General features: G+C 39.8%; 1 long non-coding RNA gene across 1 annotated transcript; it reads left to right on the top strand.

Annotated features, from left to right (window-relative positions):
* Nucleotides 1-1220: 1220 nt before the first annotated feature.
* Nucleotides 1221-18085, top strand: LOC146799378 (uncharacterized). The gene is made up of 5 exons (XR_014968892.1): nt 1221-1342; nt 11665-11728; nt 11812-11935; nt 12248-12345; nt 12753-18085. It is a non-coding gene; the product is annotated as an uncharacterized LOC146799378 (long non-coding RNA).
* Nucleotides 18086-20195: the final 2110 nt, after the last annotated feature.

The following is a 20195-nucleotide window of genomic DNA, read 5'->3' as shown; positions in this document are numbered from 1 at the left end:
ACTATCCTACAAAGGAGGAAATAAACTCTCAGACAAATTGGTCCATGCCATTACATGGCCATCTAGAGAGAAGAATGACCAGTCAGTAACATCATTATGGGGCCTTCCACCAATCATAGGCCACTTTAAATGCCAGAATTGCAATGTCGGTGACCTTACCAATGACACGAAGGTATTTGTCACCACAGAACGTACTTACCAACTTAAGCATTTTTCCAACTGTCGCACCAAAAATGTTATCTATGCGATTCGGTGCCCGTGTAATTTACTTTACATAGGCCAGACGACACAAATGGTGAAAGATCTCATCTCCCAACATAAGAGTCGCATTAGATGCAATGTCACTACTGTACCACTGGTAACACATTACAAAGACAACAATCACTCAGAAACAGACATGATATGGCAGGTCATCGACCGGCCACAACTATCCATTCGTGGTGGTAACTTTCAACTGTTGATGAATAAATGTGAGTGTAGGTGGATCACACGTAACTCCGTAGCCCAAGGCCTAAATTCCCTTGATGAGTGGAATACTGTCCTCACTATAACATAGAACCGCCTATCCTTACTTCTCTAAGCAATGTCCTGGTTCCTATTCTGTATGGACATTATTTCTGAGCGTTATTATTTTTCTGACCTGTAAATTACTGTACTTTATTGTATATATTCCTTCCTGAATGTCTGTTCTTTAACCTATGGAATGTATTCATTCTTAATTCATCTGAGCATGTGACATGTCCCAATTCAGGCAATTCATTATAGTCAAATGGTTTCCTACTCAAGATGTAATTGATTACCCACCCGTTTACTTTGTAATTTGATTGCCCTTGTAATTTGTATTTTGTTTGATATATTTGCTTTTCTTCACTTTTTTGTGTATTTATTAGTCCATGCTAAGTTGTCAGACAGTGTGCTGCCTTTAACCGTTTTTCTTGAGTACTACCTTTCAATGCAATTTCATAAATCTTGAATGGTTTGTTATGTACTTGTATTTGTCACTCGGTGCCTTTTTAAAACGGCGTTTTACTTCTCGGCGCTTTTTTTTCCCTTTTCTGGGCATTTCACTCTAGCCCCTACGCTCTGTTCCATTCTTACTTTTATCTTATTTCCCCGCCCCCCCCCCCCCCGGGGCTCCTTACAATTGCTCCCGCTCTCTAGTTGTTTTGCAGTTTACACACTGCAAGTATCGTCACGTGATCTTGCCAACGTTTATTTCCGGGTATGTCCTTGTCTTTCACTCGAGAGACACTTTATTCATTCTCCTGGCTATGTCGTAGCCTCTTACCGAGTGCATACACCCATCGGACTTAACCTGCCGCCACTCACGCCTAATTTACCGGTAAGATAACAGTGCCTTCCTCCACTTACTAACGATCTTTTAATCTTGATCGTTGCCTTCCATTGTTTGATTGCCTTCCCTTTCAGAGCGTTGCCCTTCATTACATTCGCTCGTTGTCCTAAGTCGTTGTACTTGCCATTCCCAGTAAGTCCCTGTTACCGCATCTCTGACCCTTGCACCAAACTTAAATCCTTGATGGCCCTTACCTAACAGGTCTTCCCCCTCACTTAGACCTCCCCTCGCATTGGATTGCTTCCTCAAGTTATTTCGCCCTTGGTTGCCAGACGTACAGGATCCACCTTCCCTCTTCCCTCACATTGAATGCCTACAGGTATTATTGGTTTTTCTACCTTCCTCTCCGGATTTTTTCTGACTGGGTTTCTACCCTATTGATTTTCCCTCCTTTTTCTTCTAATTCTATAGAACACCCCAAATTGAATTATGTAACCATCGTCCTGATGATGACCTCAAGTTAGAATGGTCGAAACGCCGTCGACTCTATAACGCCAATTGCAGCATTTTTATAGGTCACCACAAACAATGAAATTACGTTTTGTGATTGTAAATACTTTGTTTGACCTTCACTGATTACCTTACTATTTCTTTGCGCCACCTCACGTTGTTCTTTAATCACTTGTGTCACTGCACCGTTTATTCACCTCAACACTTTCAGTGCACATCTGATTGTTATGGTTACTGCAATTTAGTTGTAATTCTGTGCCTCTATATGCAAATACAAATCTTTTCACCCTCCTTTGGTCTCCCTTGTTTTCTTCCCTGTGCTATGTGATTGATACATTGTTTAATCAGTCCCCCCCCGCTTGATTTACCTGTTGAGACGTTGTTTCTATTGTTACAATAATTACCCGGTCTCAACTGGGTTAACGGGTTACTCCTGTTCTTTTTTTGTCAAATACTTAAGTTGCAGCACGAATACGCAGACAGTGCGCCGGATCAAATTAACACTTACACTTAAATGCCTCACATGGATCGTAATGGGGCTGAACAACCCGCGAAAAACTAGACCAGTCCTTGCCCACCTCACTAGACACAATATATCAGTGGTGCTACTCCAGGAGACCTCTTGTAAAAGCTACAGAAAATCATCTGCATGCCAGATGGGCGTCCCATGTATTCACCTCTTCATACTCCTCTTATGCCAGCGGCATGCTGAGTCTGGTACTATTTTATTGTACAGGGTACACTGGAGAGCAGACACATGATGCTTGTCAATGTGTATGACCCCAATATTGACAACAATTTTTTTCCTCTTTATGGTCTATGTTACAGGGTGACTCCCCACTTATTTGGGGCATTTAATGCTGTATTTTAAAAAGCCTTGTTTTTAAAATACAAAACATTGCAAAGGTTGGAGGCGATTGAGCTGTTATCTGAAATGCGCCAGCTTGATGTGGCAGACATTGCCGGTTTTACAATTGTAAAAGCGGTAGTAATGTTTGATTGTGTCGCACTTCAGTAATCAGTACATCATCAGACAAGGTAATGTGACAAGCTTTCTTATTTTTGTAACAGAAAAATTTATAGGAATGGTGCCACTGAGGGTTACAAATGCACCCTACTACCTTGGGTGCATATACACCTGGGTCTCGTAAACGTGGCCCTGTGATACTATGAACAATACACGTACCCCGGCACTCATATGTAATATTCTTATATAGTAAGAAATACGCTATTAGGCAAAGGACTTAATTATCATCTCGTACTAATTCAACACAGAGAGGTTTTTATGCAAAAAAGTATAAATATTTTTAATTTCATCAAAAAGTTTTTTGTATGTGATACTGAACAAGACGTTTTGATAACACAGTATTCCAAAGACAGAAACCCAATGGGACACCTTTACATATTTAATACATTGGTATGTTGGAATTCATTTGTGGTTGGTGACATTGGTTCCGTAATCTTGGTCTCAAGCGCGCTACAGCCGACACGTGTTTCGTCACGACAGTGACTTTTTCAAGGCTGTAAGGGTAATAACACGAACTCATATTCTGTACACGTTAAAATCAGATTGTCTACCATGTGCAATTATCGTTTAGAGTCATGCACTAGGTAAACCACATTAAAACAAACACTATGTACGACCAATGTTGATAAAGATATCTCTGTTGTAAATTTGTCAGATCTTACCCTTTCTGAAAATGACTTGAATGTACTTAGCAAGGGGCTGAGTTTCTGTCCTACCAGGTTACCGGACTTTACGGGGATACATGTGGATTTGTTTAAATTTGTTCGCCATCTCAAATTGAAAACATTTTTTGATAATCAACCTATGTCTTTGCATCCAGAAAATGCTGTATCTCTACCTTGTAACAAAACAATAAAAGAGATACAGGATATACACTTGTTGTTATCTCTAGATTATTGTTCTAATACACCCCCATCGATGACTGATGTCCTCTTGGATCTAGATATCATGCCAAACCTTAATTTAGATAGTGGCCTTAGGCAAAAATCTATATTTGTTCCAACACTACCATCGGACAACTTAATTGACACATTTTATAAAGCGACAACTATAGATCTATATAAATTAGAAGATAAATTCAATACCAATCATGGCCACATTAACTTCAATTTAACTAAAGAAGAAAATCTAGCTTTAAAGAGCTTAGTGGCACAAACTGAGGTGGTGTACAAGGAAGCAGACAAAGGAGGAAATATAGTCATCATGAAAAGGACTGACTATGTTAAAGAGATTGAAAGACAATTAACAGAAGAACAATCTTATACCCGTTTAAAGAGCAATCCCCTAAAAGATATCACGTCTTTGTTACATACTAAACTTACGAGTTGGCGGGAAAAAGGTCAGATCTCAGAAGCAGAATTCAGGTATCTCTACAATCCAACGCCTAGGTCCCCTTGTCTATATGTTCTACCTAAAATACATAAACCTAGTGACTTTCCAAAGGGTAGGCCAATAGTTTCAGGTATTGACTCTCCAACAGAACATATCTCGGAATATATAGACGTCTTCTTACAACCCTTAGTACACAATCTGCCCTCATACATCAGGGACACTGGAGATCTCCTGAGTAAGTTAGAAGATCTGGAATGGACAAATGACCTCTCTTTTGTGACAATGGATGTCTGCTCACTATACACGTGTATACCTTTAGAAAAAGGCATACAGGCCTTAGCAGAATGTCTGGGATATAGGGATGCCACCCACTACGAACACACACAGATGATATTAGATCTCACAAGAGTGACCTTAGAAAACAATGTCTTTCTACACCAGGATACCTGGTACAGGCAAGATGTAGGAGTTGCCATGGGATCTAAATTTTCACCGTCCTATGCAAACCTATACATGGGTGTTTTTGAACAACATCATTTGTGGAAAATGTCTGACACTACACTTACGGAACACATCATGTATTGGGGTCAATACATAGATGACATTTTTATCATCTGGTCAGGTAGTGAATCGTGTTTTTTGGAATTGTTCCAACATCTTAATAACAATCCATATAATCTCAAATTTACTCATAAGATAAGCAAGTCAGAAATGGAATTCCTAGACGTAATCTTGTATATAAGAGCAGACAAGATAGTATCTAGACTGTTCAGGAAACCCACAGCATGTAACTCCGTGTTACATGCTAGCAGTGCACATCCAAAGTCGCAAATAAACGCAATCCCCTATGGGGAAATGACTAGAATTAAGAGGATTTGCAGTGAAGAGTCAGTTTTCCATGAGGAACTTAGAGAGTTAGAGACAAGATTCACAGGCAGAGGATATTCTCAAATACTATAACATTAGACAACCTGGGTCTGGTACTGGGTCAACAAGGATAAACAAAAGGCAAAAACCACTCATTCTGACATCTCTAGTTAGAGAAGATCCCTTTAGGGAACAGAACCCATCAATCACCGAGGAATCAGTGTGTTGTCATCATCTGGGTCTGTCTCTCCTGACACACCACACCAGAGCTAGATAGAACAGCCTGGTCGCGGGTCAGGGGAGGTGGCATACAAGGGTTGTAATCAGATCTCCACCAGAAATGACAAGAAAATAGTAATTTCTCCTTCGAGTGAAAGGGGTTCAAAAAAAGTGCAGCACTAAATCAAAAAAATGTGAATAAAAATGGCTAGAGAAACTCAAAAGTGCTTTAATCGGTAGAGCACCTCTGCCAAAATTAAAAAGCAAAATGGCAATTTAGCATAAATACATCGTCATTATGCTCATTGTCCATAGTATTTGGTCGACATGACATGTTTCTGCCCACTAGGATCTACAAAGTATCGAGGGCATTCATCAGGACCTTAATTTCGCTGCTACTATGAATAAGTGAAAGTGTAAAAGTATATTATATTACAAACATTCCTACCACCGGTTGAACTCCATGGATGTAAAAACCGGACACCTAGGAAAGTAAAAAAAACATAAATGAGGAAATGCGAAGAGCTATCCGTGTTGACAAGTCCAGCAAACAGCAGTACAAATATACCGCCACACAAAACACAAATTTGTGTTAGTAACATCTAAAAGTGTATTAGATTGCACTTACCCTACAAATGTGGGTGATACCCTCACCTCAACCTGGCTCTACTCAGGGAAGGGGGCCCCGCTCTGATAAAGGGGAGAGGAAAAAAGAAACAGGGCTGTTGTAAAACATGCCTAAATCTTGATGTTCCCCATACCAAACGACTAAGAAGTATAAAGTTTATCCATGTCTCTCAAAATATAGGTGGAGGCACAAAGTATGGCATTAATGTCCCAATCAGGGTAAATAGCCCCTGTCCTCTAAACAGATAGAAAGAAAGATGTAGTTAAAGGGCCATTGAAAAAGATCCAGGGGGTTAAAAACCCCTAGTGTTAAGGACTCTTAAGTTGTTCATGAAGAATTCTAGGGCATTTTCAGAGCAAGAGCCAAGCTTACCTCTCCGTCGGTACCCCAGGGCGGTCTATGAGTAAAGACCAGAGGTACCGACGCGAGCAGAGGGGGAGTGTTTTATAGTCTACTGAATTGTAAACAGGTGAGTCTGTTTCAGCAAGATGGCTTTAGTAAAGCCTGCAAAATTTGCAATAGCGCGAGGACCCCAAAGCCGATAAAAGGTACTGCGCATGCGCTCGAAACGCGATGAAAAATGTAAACAGATAAATCTGGTACAGCCAATCAGTTTCGGCAAAGCGCGATGACAACTGCGATCAGACTACACCAGGGCGGCTTCGGTAAAGCCTGCAATGTTTGCAACAGCACAAGGACCCAAATGACAGTGGTGAGTACTACGCATGCGCGGTGATCGCGACAGAGTGCGCATGTGCCGTACCAGAGACATCGGTCCACCATTCCTCCGTTATCGAGCACTGCGCATATACTGAAAGTGCGATTGAGTGCGCAGGTGCCGTAATCGAGGCGCTATAATAATACATCTCGAATACAATGGATTCCCACCCTTGATGAATGTAAGGGAATTACGGCAGGCTCCAACCCCAGAAGCGGCCAGTGTACATAACCGCTATAGTCACTATATAAACTGAATACCTGAAGGGAGTTCCCAAAACAAAACGTAAAATCCCCTACGAGGACATCATCATAATCAGACAACCTCTATAAGCGCGTGCCACAAGCCTCTCATTTGAGCGTGTTAGAATTGATGGGCATGCGCTCATATCTATTTCGACACAGAGAGGGATATGTGGTGTGTGGGGTTTTGTCAGACCCACGAAAACAGAAAAAGGGGAACTATTATGACTGAGTTTAGCGCGATAACCTTATGATAGGTTCAGTATGTAACTAAAAAGGGTTCAATACAGAATTCACAAACATAGTGTATTGTACAAGTGTTAAAGACCCTCCAGTTGAACGTATCGCACATCTCTGAGATGGGTGTACCGTCTACACTCAGATACCACAGGACTTAATGACGATATTCCCTGGCTTTTGCTTTAAACTTGTTGGATATCAAAGAGTACGTCTCTCACTTAGTACCCCCCGGTCAACACCTCCCATTCTTTGCCTTATCTGTGAAAATGGTGTACATGATGTGCGATACGTTCAACTGGAGGGTCTTTAACACTTGTACAATACACTATGTTTGTGAATTCTGTATTGAACCCTTTTTAGTTACATACTGAACCTATCATAAGGTTATCGCGCTAAACTCAGTCATAATAGTTCCCCTTTTTCTGTTTTCGTGGGTCTGACAAAACCCCACACACCACATATCCCTCTCTGTGTCGAAATAGATATGAGCGCATGCCCATCAATTCTAACACGCTCAAATGAGAGGCTTGTGGCACGCGCTTATAGAGGTTGTCTGATTATGATGATGTCCTCGTAGGGGATTTTACGTTTTGTTTTGGGAACTCCCTTCAGGTATTCAGTTTATATAGTGACTATAGCGGTTATGTACACTGGCCGCTTCTGGGGTTGGAGCCTGCCGTAATTCCCTTACATTCATCAAGGGTGGGAATCCATTGTATTCGAGATGTATTATTATAGCGCCTCGATTACGGCACCTGCGCACTCAATCGCACTTTCAGTATATGCGCAGTGCTCGATAACGGAGGAATGGTGGACCGATGTCTCTGGTACGGCACATGCGCACTCTGTCGCGATCACCGCGCATGCGTAGTACTCACCACTGTCATTTGGGTCCTTGTGCTGTTGCAAACATTGCAGGCTTTACCGAAGCCGCCCTGGTGTAGTCTGATCGCAGTTGTCATCGCGCTTTGCCGAAACTGATTGGCTGTACCAGATTTATCTGTTTACATTTTTCATCGCGTTTCGAGCGCATGCGCAGTACCTTTTATCGGCTTTGGGGTCCTCGCGCTATTGCAAATTTTGCAGGCTTTACTAAAGCCATCTTGCTGAAACAGACTCACCTGTTTACAATTCAGTAGACTATAAAACACTCCCCCTCTGCTCGCGTCGGTACCTCTGGTCTTTACTCATAGACCGCCCTGGGGTACCGACGGAGAGGTAAGCTTGGCTCTTGCTCTGAAAATGCCCTAGAATTCTTCATGAACAACTTAAGAGTCCTTAACACTAGGGGTTTTTAACCCCCTGGATCTTTTTCAATGGCCCTTTAACTACATCTTTCTTTCTATCTGTTTAGAGGACAGGGGCTATTTACCCTGATTGGGACATTAATGCCATACTTTGTGCCTCCACCTATATTTTGAGAGACATGGATAAACTTTATACTTCTTAGTCGTTTGGTATGGGGAACATCAAGATTTAGGCATGTTTTACAACAGCCCTGTTTCTTTTTTCCTCTCCCCTTTATCAGAGCGGGGCCCCCTTCCCTGAGTAGAGCCAGGTTGAGGTGAGGGTATCACCCACATTTGTAGGGTAAGTGCAATCTAATACACTTTTAGATGTTACTAACACAAATTTGTGTTTTGTGTGGCGGTATATTTGTACTGCTGTTTGCTGGACTTGTCAACACGGATAGCTCTTCGCATTTCCTCATTTATGTTTTTTTTACTTTCCTAGGTGTCCGGTTTTTACATCCATGGAGTTCAACCGGTGGTAGGAATGTTTGTAATATAATATACTTTTACACTTTCACTTATTCATAGTAGCAGCGAAATTAAGGTCCTGATGAATGCCCTCGATACTTTGTAGATCCTAGTGGGCAGAAACATGTCATGTCGACCAAATACTATGGACAATGAGCATAATGACGATGTATTTATGCTAAATTGCCATTTTGCTTTTTAATTTTGGCAGAGGTGCTCTACCGATTAAAGCACTTTTGAGTTTCTCTAGCCATTTTTATTCACATTTTTTTGATTTAGTGCTGCACTTTTTTTGAACCCCTTTCACTCGAAGGAGAAATTACTATTTTCTTGTCATTTCTGGTGGAGATCTGATTACAACCCTTGTATGCCACCTCCCCTGACCCGCGACCAGGCTGTTCTATCTAGCTCTGGTGTGGTGTGTCAGGAGAGACAGACCCAGATGATGACAACACACTGATTCCTCGGTGATTGATGGGTTCTGTTCCCTAAAGGGATCTTCTCTAACTAGAGATGTCAGAATGAGTGGTTTTTGCCTTTTGTTTATCCTTGTTGACCCAGTACCAGACCCAGGTTGTCTAGTGTTATAGTATTTGGTTAAGGGGATTCACAACCTGCTGGTCTTTAAAATCTTTCCCTTGGACCTTCTCCCACGTGTTTTTGTTGTTACAGAGGATATTCTCAAACAACATTAGATGGTGCCAAGAAAAAAATACAGAGGAGAACAAGATCGGGCTTGCTAAAACCAGGTAACAAGTGTAGACCAAATAATAAAAAGGAACGCAAAATAGCATTGGTGACTGATTTTAACACACACAGTCACCAAATCTATAATGTCTTTTTGAAACACTGGCACATTCTGAAATTGGACAAATCAATAGATAAATACATCGCACAAAAACCAACAGTTTTACATAGAAGAGGTACCACATTGAGGGAACTACTGAGCCCTAGTTACTTGCCGCCTGTAAAACAAAGAACCACCTGGTTACCGCCCAAACCTCGGGGCTTTTTTAAGTGTACAAATTGTAGCATCTGTCACTTTGCAGAAAATAGGATCACTGACTTTCAGTACAACACTACGGTCAGGTATCAGATTAAACATTTTATTAACTGCAATACCAACTATGCAGTTTATTGCATCATATGCTGTTGTGGCCTTATTTATATAGGCAGTACCATCCGTCCATTAAGGGAAAGAATACAAGAACACATGAGAGCAGTAAGGAATAACGATTGTAGTTACCCTCTCGCTGTTCATTTCAATCATAGTCATTCCCTTGAAAACATCAGAAAAATAAGATTTCATGGCATTTCACACACAGTAGCTGGCCCTCGAGGGGGAGATAGAACCCTTACCCTAAGGAAAACTGAGGCACAATGGATTATCAAATTGAGGGCGGTGGAGCAGGGGCTCAATTTTGATAAGGAACTACATGTATTTCTGAAATGATGTATATTAAGACATATTGAATGATTTGTTCAGTGGTAGGATGTGGCATAGATTTATAATGCTCGACTGTGAACACCTTTTTGCACCTCTGCTTAAGTATGTGAACAATGATACTGACATTACATATATGAATGTATGACATGAATATGGAAAATGCATCTAATTATCCTAGACCATATACCACTACTGTTTAGGATAAGAGAATTAATGATATATATTTTTAATCTGATGTGTTCTCATAAAAATGATTTCAGTTAGTTTTTACGAAAAACATTGTCTCTTTATAATATTCTTATTGACATTGTTCTTTTTCTCTCTTTTGATTATTTTCATCCTTTACTCCTTTCTTTTCTTTTCTTTCTTTTCTTTTTCTCTAGAAAATCGGGACTATAAACATTGTCGATTGTGATTGATTAAATTTATGGGGTCTTTACTTGCTGTCCCCACTGTGATTGGTGTTATTTCCGACTAGAATTGTATTCTCGGGGTGTATGATTTTACACACAAATTGAGAGTAGAGACCACCGTTTCTCTTTTTTGCTTCATGTCACATATGTACATTTTCAAAAAAATAATGGAGTACACATCCCATCTGGCAGTCGACTAAATTGATACTAATAGACTTGTGAGATAATCTTATTAGATGTTCTCACGGAAAAGTTACCACTCAAATATGGCCGCTGCAGAGGACCATGCACTTTTTGTCCCTTTTCTCTATTCGTATGATAAACACAAAAAACGGGGAACTTTCAGTCTCCGCCTACTCACGTTTTTTTGCGTATGGTCGGCATTACGCGGTGTATTTAAATAGAAGGTGACAACATACCAACTGGTAGCTGGTTCGAGGGAACGCTGCTATTTACTCTGCATTTTGGAGAAATCTCATAAGGTAAGACGAACATGCCTTTTGTTGCAATGCACTCGCTAAGTGCCTTGAGTTCTTACTGTAAGATTGCTTTGTAACAAACTAGATTAATGCAGTTTAAAGACGGGGATATCGGACCTTTCATTGAGTCCAATCTAAATGGGAGATAACATGCTGTGTCAAAGTAAAGGGGACCCTGGTGAAAAATCTGCTTCTGTTCTCATTTAGAACCTTTCGTGTTCTGCTTATAAGTCGACCAAACGGGCCCAACGGTCTGCGTAGACTATGCCGGTAGCGTAACTTTTTCTAAACAAATGACCATAATTCAACTACTTACGAATTGAATTAATAACAATTCTGATGGGCGGCCATAAATCGTTGCACGATTTCTCTAAGTATCACGTGTTTCTGACTCTATTTTTTCTAATAGTAAGGTTGCTTTTGCGTTTGTTGATAATTTTCTTTTACTGGCGATCACTTACATTGTCTTTTCTTTTTTGGTCTTTTAGGGGCATACCACAGCCCAAAATTGGGACCCATTTAGTTTGGATATCCCCATCACAACTATTTTGAGTAAGTCAAATGTAGGACTGAATGTAATTGACCTATGAATCCATTCTATATATACAAATATGCTTATTGGGCTTATGTTTCAGAATTATGACCTCTTGATAAGTAGGCTCATCCAGACGCCAGGTTTCTTGGGGATGAAGTTCGTTTTCGAAAGGACTACGACATAGCCAGGAGAATGATTAATACCAGTTTCCCCGCACTTATTTAGTAAGTCATATGGGGCGATACTTGAGCACTTGGTGACAACCCTGAACCTCTTGATAATCCCGGATGTTTCATTTTTGTCTTCCTTGTTCATATATCAGGAGCGTTATAAAAACACGTTCTTAGGATCGCTTTACAGAAGGCTGTGCTACTTCCAAAGTCTTGCTATCATTAAGCTCTGCTTTTATAAATTAGAAGTAAGCATTGTTGGTTGTTCCTTTTTCGTTTCTTTTTACTAAAAGTCTTTGACAACAGTGAAAAAGATTGATTAAGTTACTCTGTATTGCTTCTCTGATTGAAATTTTCAATTCCTAGGACCTCGGGTCATATTGATATGGATCCGAACATCCAATTATAGAGAATCTGGTGATGACCAAATGACATTTAAGATTTGAATTTCGTACTTGAAAAAGGTTAGTAATTCTAAGTCTGACCCTGTCTAGTCCACAAGTTGGATATTTGCCCCTGTTTGAGCTCACTTCCCTGTGATCAAATACCCATGGGTTAAGTGGACAGTGATGTTCCTAACGGGCTTTGGAATTTTTGACATTTTCTTTCACAAGTTCGTCTGTATTTTCCGTTTCTTTAATAGTGACACTATTTTTGTAATAACTTGCACATTCGTTTTCTTATTATATTTTTTCCTTTTCCTTTTTCTGTTGGCACTCCTTGCTCGTTCCTCTTCTCTCTCTTCCTGTACTTTGCACGTATACTTTTTAAATTGGTTTACCTAGTGCATGACTCTAAACGATAATTGCACATGGTAGACAATCTGATTTTAACGTGTACAGAATATGAGTTTGTGTTATTACCCTTACAGCCTTGAAAAAGTCACTGTCGTGACGAAACACGTGTCGGCTGTAGCGCGCTTGAGACCAAGATTACGGAACCAATGTCACCAACCACAAATGAATTCCAACATACCAATGTATTAAATATGTAAAGGTGTCCCATTGGGTTTCTGTCTTTGGAATACTGTGTTATCAAAACGTCTTGTTCAGTATCACATACAAATTTTTTTTTGATGAAATTAAAAATATTTATACTTTTTTGCATAAAAACCTCTCTGTGTTGAATTAGTACGAGATGATAATGAAGTCCTTTGCCTAATAGCGTATTTCTTACTATATAAGAATATTACATATGAGTGCCGGGGTACGTGTATTGTTCATTGCCGGTTTTACACTTACTGTCTGTTTCAAGAATGGGTTTTTAGTAGTGTGACTGTTCATGGGGGGCCGGGGGGTATGCCACTTATATTCTACGGGTGTTCTATTGTTTTAGAATGTTTTATGGGCAATGGTCCTAATAAACTTTGTTTTACTTCTTACAATAGATGCACATCTGGATAGGTCACACCAGCTGACAAGATGCACAGTGGGTGCTTCTGCAGTCTTAAAACAGATAAGCGATCCTGCTTTGATAGGCCTATGGAGATTGCACCATGCAACAATGCACGAGGGCACATTCATATTTTCAGCCCAGAATATGTGGTCCAGACAAGACCTATTGCTGACAACTAGAGATGTCCGCACTTGGGTCACAAATGTCTGTCACTTTTCCAGGTCCTTTTTGGACCATGCCCCAGTCATACACAAATATGCATCCCGGGGACGCATACGCAGATGCACACTGGAAGATGGCACCTGACTCGGTAAGAGGCAGAGCATTTTGCAATGAGCTGTGTAATAACATTTTAGACTACTTCAAAATAAATCCAAGTGCAGTGCCTGACATGTCCGCAACCTGGGAGGCATTTAAAGTGGTTATTTGCAGGTTCCATATCACTAAACATAATTGAGTACTATGCTGCATGAAGATGCATATGTTCAAACGGGTGCGTGAAATTAAGGGGTTAGAGAGCAGATGTAAAGGCACATCTGACCCAAATACGCTTGCGGAGCTTCGATCGAAAATCTCTTTTTATAAATAAGAGGCATTGCGAGAGGTGACATTCTTGGGAAATTATGTGGTGGCGACAAGCTACACGGAGGGTGAAAGCACTGGTAGATCATTAGCTAACCTACTAAAGAAACCCTGGTCTGCGGGTGATATTGCCTGCATTAGGGTTGAAAAGGGAGAAAAGCACCTTGAAGCAGTGGAAATAGTGCAGGAGTCTTGCTCCTATTAGGCTAATCTTTGACTCCACTATGCAAACAACCGTGGCTCAGGTCGCAGACTACCTGCGGAAGACAGCCATTGCATGGCTGAGCAACTCCCAAAGGGAATATCTGTCAGATGTTCCCAGTTGAAATCAATGTAGTGATCAAAGAGCTTTTGTCTGGCAAGGCTCTGGACCCTGGTGGCCTACCAGTGGAGTTCTAGAAGAGTACTGTGGGGTATTGGCCTCTCATCTGTGAGCTGCATTAATCATTGCTCTTCTTAAGCCCAAGCACCCCCAGAAAAACTTAAGCCTTTACCCTTCATCAATTGTGATGTGAAAATATTGGTCAAACCTATCACTAACAGATGAATCCCCTTGGTTCCAGAGCTAACCATGCCGGACCAATCTGGTTTTGTGCCAGGCCTCTCAACACCTAATAACATACAAATGCTGTTTTCTGTTATGCACTTACCGAGCCCCAAAATCCAGGTGGTGGCTGGGTTCTTGGACACCACTAAGGGGTTTGACTCGGTGGAATGGCCTTACCTCTTTGGGATACATCACCGCATGGGCCTGTCATCTGGATATGCATGGTATATACAAACCCTACTGCCCCTATTAAAGTGGATGGCATGACCTCTAATTCATTCCAGATACGTAGAGGTATGAGACCGGGATGCAAAATTGTGAAGCAAAACCGCAGATGTGTCCTCTATTTGTTGTGCGCTGTACAATCTCCCTCTACACAGATAATTTGACCTTATATTTGAAAGATCCAGAGACCAGCTGCAATCAGATACTGGGTAGATTCAATACATTTGATTGAATATCACGGATTACTATTTTTAGTTCTAATTTTCTTTATTGTTATAATAAAGGAATACAAATAATTAAGATATAATATAATGCAATACAACTGATCCTGTGAACCAGAACAAGATGAGCAATTCATAAACAGAAATCTATTTCATGTAATAAATAAATCCTATGTAATGTAGAAATATCTAGTTGAGCATAAAAACAATTTCATGAAACTGCTTGTACTGCATAGATAAATCAAACATGCAAAATAGAGAAAAGTAAGAAAGAGTAAAGATAGAAAAGGATAGTAAAGAAAGGAAAGAAGAAGCAGATTGAGAAAAGAAGAGAATAGATACAAGTGAGAGCAAGAGATGGGGACGTCTGCTTCATAGAGAGAAATAAACTAGGAGGAAAACACAAACGGAAACTGCTCAACCAGCCCCTGCGAAGCCAAGTCCATATATCTATCCAGAGAACTCCAGACCCCACTCGAAATAACAGGTGTATACCGTTTCTCCTCAACCAAGGTGTGAGCCCTCGAAGAAAAGATACCCAAGCCCACCAAGTATGGTACGATACTAAGTTAAACGATTTCCACTCTGTTAATATAATTTTAACAGCAATTGATATAAGCAAATCTAGCAATTGCATATCCGTATCATCAAGCGCTAACAGAGATGGCGCAGCCCATTGGCCTAAAAGGATGAAAGCTATTGAGAGCTCAAAATTAATAGCAAAAATTAACAATAAGCGTTTGTGGACCAATTCCCAAAAAGGTTGCAATAATGAGCATTCAAAAAACATATGTTGATGGGTGCCAGGTACTAATTTGCAACTTCAACAAAGATCGTTACCTTTACGATTTAGTTTGTGTAGATGAACCGGGGTCCAATGTAGGAGATTAAGCGTAAAAAATTTGGATTGAATAAGAGAAGGGGCAATCTTATTCTTTAGCGAAAGCTTGCCAATGAGCTGCCAGGTCTCTTGTGAGATGTGTTAAAAAGTATGAGGTTCAAAATGGTGTAGCCATTTCTCCTGTGTAACTGTAGACTGTGAGGGCGACGAATCAGATAAAAACTTGTAGATCTTGGAAGCAATATGGCCTGATCTATGCCACATAGCAAGAAGCGAAACGGTAGTACACCCAGGAGAAAGGAGTATTTTGGATAAGGCTACCTTTATTTTCAGAAAGGAATAACAATCCATATTACTGAGATTATAATAATAACGGACAACCTTGTGGCTTACGCAGCTGAGCCAGAAACCTTTCCCGATAAAATAAAAGTATTAAAAACATCTTTAAGATAATTTTAAAATGAGGATAGAAATGTCTTATAGAAGGCAATAGGAAACCCGTTAGGGCCTGGCGCCTTCCCTGATCTAGTAGTCTTAATAGCCTGAATTATTTCTTCAGAGTCAATTGGTTTCCCCAAATCAACCTTAACTGAATCAGAGACAGTATTTGTGGGAATAGTAGCCAGGAATTGTTGACATGTACTTAGATTACATTGATCTTTGGGCGTATATAAGTTTTTATAAAAATCCCGGAAAACCTCAAGAATGTCCTGAGTATGAAACTTCCTGGCTCCAGTATTATCAGTGATACAAGAGATCTGAGTCGTCTTAACACTTGTATCCTGATATTTTAATGTAGCAGCAAACAACTTACCTGCGCGGTTTCGTAGCAATAACCGTTTAGATTTTTGCGCCTGTACCCCCAAGTGAGCTCTTCTGGTAACTATGGAGTTATAAGAATATTTTAGGTTCTTAATATCTTGTAGAAGCGATTTGTCTTTAGGGCCTCTATATAAGATCTCTTTACTTTAATTTCGTCACCCAAGGCAGTGAGTGTTCTTCTAATATCAGCGTTCCTTTTCGCCATTTTTTTATAATATGACCTCTAATAGTACATTTAAAGGCATCCCACAAGACTACTGGGGAGCTTACGGATGACACATTATCTTTGAAGAAATTATGAATATCCACGTTTAGTTGTTTAACCTCCTCACTATCATCCAAGATTTCTGTGTTTAGACGCCAAGTTCGCGATCTATGAATATCTGTAAAATTAAGGAGAGTAAACGAGACCACCGCGTGATCAGAGACAAGAATAGGATGGATCATCACATTAGTAGTATGTTTCTAAAGAGTTGCGTCGACCAAGAGATAATCAATACGGGAAAAACTAGAGTGTGGAGACGAGAAAAAGGTGAAATCACTACCAGTAGAGTTATGCATTCTCTATACATCCTGAAGATGATGAGAAGAGCACATATCCAACATTTGTTTATGCGCCATAGGAGGATGAAATGTAAAAGCCGATTGTCTGTCTAAAATAGGATCCATAGGAAGATTAAAATCACCGCCAACAATCACTTTAGCATTTTGAGGGATGTCAGACAACTTCCTACTAACAGCCCGCCAAAAAGATTGATCATCATTATTAGGGGCATATATATTCATAACATAACAATCCGTCGAACCATTAGACAAGCGAGAGAGCAGTCATCTACCATCTGAATCGTATTCAGCAGACACAATAGTTAGACCAGAGTTTTTGGAAATCAACTTAATAACCCCATTTCTTTTACCAGAAGCTTCAGAACAAGTTACATCAAGGACCCACTCTTTCCATAAAAATAAGGCTTCCTTATAAGCAAACTTAGTTTCTTAAAGTAAAACAATGTTACTAGTCAAGCTTTTACAGTAATCTAAGATCTTGGCCCTCTTAACAGGGTGATTTAAACCACGCACATTAAGTGAGAGCACATTCAGACCGGACATAGTGAACAGAAAACAACATAGATAAGCACATATGGTGTATGAAAAGAGGAGAGGCACATTGATTCTAACTTGAATATAATAGTGAGTGGAAGATAAAACAAACAGAAAGTATAGACCAAAGCAGAAGTCTCCAAGAAGGAAGAAATAAAGAAAGAGCAAACAAAAGCTAGGAAAAAGAAAAGGATAGCAAAAGAAAATACAAGAGAAAACTTAATACCAAAGAGAAAAAACCCCAGCATGGGAAGTCTGTAATAGACAAAATGCATGGGAGGAAAACGTGAAGGAGCAACCACAGAGGCCAGCACATATAACTCAGCTTGCTCAACAACATATATAAAGTTTAAGCAGCAGAGCAACAATAATCTACTAATGTTCAGTAAACTTATATTTACCAACGTATCAAAAGGCCTAAAGATTTGAATTTAAAGAAAAACCTGTACAGATTCATTTTGTTAAATAATCAAAGACACTAAAATAGATAATAATATTGAATAAAAAAAAATAGTAAATAACAGTATCTAATAAATCTCAGATCGCACATGGCAAGGCAAATAACATGTAAATAGAATAATAACGATCTAATCCTAGAATTTAAATAGTAAATAAATCTGGGTATACAGACTCAGATAAAAAGCCATTATGGAAATTACAGCATATGTAAAGAGATGAGCAATTTATATTCCGGGAAAGAATGAATTAGAAACATCTTGTAAATACTAAAAGCAGCCTAAAGGTAAGTATAAAACAGTACTCCATCTCTAAGTAGAAAAGATAGTAAACATATAGAGCAATAAACAATACCTAGGGAATGACATACATAACATACTATCTATCTCGAATAATTTATTGATCATGTCTATGAATGTTTACGATAATCTATAAATCAACAAATAGTAACTACACAAACTAAAACATATTAAAGAAAAGCAAAAGGAGAATTAGAGGGTGAATATTACAGATGAGGGCAGACCCTAAACATATTCTACTTCTTGAGACAAAAAGCAATGATATGACCGACATCAAGCACATAAATACTAGAGAGAAAATCTATAATACAGGATGAAGGAATCAAAGAAGGATGTCTGAATTAACACAAAAACGAACCAAGTAAGGAGAGAGGAAAAGTGAATCAAAGAAGATGAAGAGTGGAAAATATATATAGAAGGAGAATATACAAGCACAAAAAAGACAAGAAGACATAAATAACAAATATACATATAAAAACAATAGATACTAAGAAACCATTATCCTGGGGATGAATGAAGGCATCTGTAAAGGAAAAGTTAGTAACGTTGTGAGGAGAGAGCAGCAACAGTCAAATATCCTAGATCATTACAGAACCCTACACCTAAAATCTCGACAGAACATTAAAACTTACAAGAACCTGGAAAAGCACAAATGAGCGTTAACCTAACCACCTGAAAAGGAAGTGATTAAGAATTAGATGTGCCTGCAAGAGAATCCAAGTCTCAAACTGATTGTCCAAAAAAGTGGACAGATCTGCTGGTTCGTAAAAAATCTGGTTGGACCCCTAAAAGTTATTCTGAAGCGATAAGGGCCAGCAAATGAGAACGGAATGTTCATCTCTTGAAGTCTTTGTCGTAGATTTAAAAAACCTTTCCGCCGAATGACTGTATCTCTGGCAAAGTCTTGAGAGATAGCGATTTTGTGGCCTTCCCATTGCAGCGATCTAATTCTCCTCATGTGAGCTAAAATTTGTTCAGAATGTTGGTGCCTTATAGGTTTAAATATCACTGGTCTTGGGTGAGTGAGAGACTTAGGTTTAAACGTAGGAACCCTATGGGCACGCTCTATTTCAAAATCTTTTTAAAAAGAGATGTTTAGCGTCGTGGGAATCCACTTGAGTAAAAAGTCCAACATGTATGGAGCCTCCTTCTCACAATCCTCTGGCAGACCAAAAATACATAGATTGCTTCTACGGTTCCTATCCTCCTGCTCCGTAAGATCTCTTCTCAATGAACTTAAGGTGCGCTCCATACTCTGCATTTGTTTGACCTGCTTGTGTGTGGAATCTTCAACTGCCCCAATCCGGGACTCAGCAGTGGAAACACGTAGTGACAGGTTTTTAAGCTCATTCCTGATAGCCGCCACTTCCACTTGAAGTAAATCAGTGTTCGTTTTCGTGCCCTGCGCAATCTCATGAACTGAGTTGAGGCGAGAGAGAATGGTATCCAAAGTAGCCCCAGATTCTGTTTTATCCTTAGATGTTAGTTCCGGTGTGGGAGAGGCTTGCTTAGATCTCTTCAAATTCCCTTTAGTGTCCTTATCCTTTAAGGGGACCCCCATACTTTCTGCCATTGAAGCAGGGCAAATAGGCCAGAGAATGAGGGAATGTACTGTATCTGTGACTCCAAGCGAGTATTACGAGCTTCCCCTTCAGTGATGATGAAGAAGAGGAAAGCAGAAAGCGTTGTGCCTTAATCAAATGAGGTTGAAGCTCTCCTACTGGCAAAACATATAATATGTAGGCACCAGAGACAAAAGCTCCATATTGAGATCACTTCTGAAACACTGCTCTTAGAAAAGAATACATAGGGCTCATCACATGACGTC

Source organism: Triturus cristatus, chromosome 9, assembly GCF_964204655.1.
Source record: "Triturus cristatus chromosome 9, aTriCri1.1, whole genome shotgun sequence".
Taxonomy (NCBI): Eukaryota; Metazoa; Chordata; class Amphibia; order Caudata; family Salamandridae; genus Triturus; species Triturus cristatus.
This window is presented reverse-complemented; position numbering and strand designations above follow the sequence as displayed.